At 41.4% G+C, this 1,554-nt stretch overlaps 1 protein-coding gene across 2 annotated transcripts in view; it reads left to right on the plus strand.

Moving 5' to 3' along the window:
* Positions 1-1,554, plus strand: part of RAD18 (RAD18, E3 ubiquitin protein ligase) — a 149,037-nt gene that overhangs the window by 73,583 nt on the left and 73,900 nt on the right. The window lies entirely within an intron of this gene.

Genomic DNA, 1,554 nt, shown 5'->3' on the forward strand with positions numbered 1-1,554 from the left:
CCCCCCCCCCCCCCCCCAACTTTGCTCTCGCCTTCCTGATTGACATTATCATAGCTATGAGAGAAAACGTGGCAAGTCTTGTGATGTCAGTGAAATCCTGCAACTTCGCTCAGGGTAGAATTGAGTTTATAACTGTGGTTCCTACTCTGTGGTTTATGATCGCACGTCAGTTCTGCTCCTTGTTTCCAGCTGCTAAACTGCTTTAAAGACCAGCTGGAATACATTTTAATCATTTCTGAATATTAATCCTCATGTAAATAACTGCCATCAGGATTATGTGACATCATAAATTGGAGGGGAGCTGGTCTTTTGCTTGTAATGGGAAAGAACATCATCCATAAGACTGTATCATACACTCTTTCCCCTCCCTCTTGCTGCTTCTTTCATTTGCAAAATTTTTTTTTTCCAACATTAAACTCAGAGAAGTTCTGTTACTTGGGTATGTTGTTTCATACCCATTTTAGTGGTGGGTAAATTGGAAGGCAAGAAGGTTAAATGACTTATCCAAGCTCTGTCACATAGGCAGTGGCAGAATGACACAGGACCCAGGAATCCTGACTGCTGGTCTCCTGCTCAGACTATTAAATCACATTGCCTTTCACTGAGCCTCTTTTTTTGTGGTTGGTGGAAGAAAGTTTTTTGTAGTGTTGAGTAATGACTTGAAGATGCTGTTATGTAATAAACTCATGCTCTTTCAATAGGGATAACATTTTTAGAAGAAACTCAGCTGTTTGTTTTGGGGGTTTTTTGGTCGTGAATTACTTTGTTAATGTGAAACCTTCCCTTTGTGCGTTAAAAATAAGTTTATTATCTGTTTAGGATGTTTACTAGTTACACTGTAATTTGCCATCTGCTTCCATGTCAAGTAACAAGATGATCAACGCCCAGATAAAGATTCTTTTGCAATAATGGAACCTATTGCCCTGCTTTCTGGTGGGAGCGGACAGATCAAATGTAGCTGTTAATTAACTTTTCATTTTTCTTTCTTTTTCTTTTTTCACAATAATTTTGATTTTGGCTGTGGCGCTAACTTGATCCAGATACCTGATTATAGCAGGACTTAAAGAAAAATGTCCCTTTGCATTCTTTGTAAAGAAAGAGGCTTCCTATATCTAGAATCTGAAGGTATCCACAGGACGTTGTGAAAGCTCAGGCAGTAGAGTAGCAGCTAGCAAGGACTGGAACCTTTCTCCTGCTCCCCCTCTGCTGTGCTGTACCATTGTTTCTTCCTCCGCTGATACCAGAAATTCCAGTTTTTTGTCTTGAATTAGATCAAAGCTGTCCTAACATTAGGGCTTGACAGATTTAATAAGACCCCTTAGCAAATGTATTATTTGCTAAGGCATTACTGGTCTCCAGGGATTTATCAGTGGCACTTGAACCCAAGTGGATACCCTATGTACCCACCTGGTTTCGATCATCCGGTCACATGCTCTGCGCCCCCGGATGTTTGAAGTTGTCCGGCCAGCCGTCCCTGTGATCTCAGCGAGTTGATGTTGTCGATCAGAATCGTCTCTCCCCAATCTCGCCTGCCACGACTTTGATCTTATCACA

The sequence above is a fragment of the Gavialis gangeticus genome, unplaced genomic scaffold (genome assembly GCF_001723915.1).
Source record: "Gavialis gangeticus isolate Ggan-Ray unplaced genomic scaffold, GavGan_comp1, whole genome shotgun sequence".
Taxonomy (NCBI): Eukaryota; Metazoa; Chordata; order Crocodylia; family Gavialidae; genus Gavialis; species Gavialis gangeticus.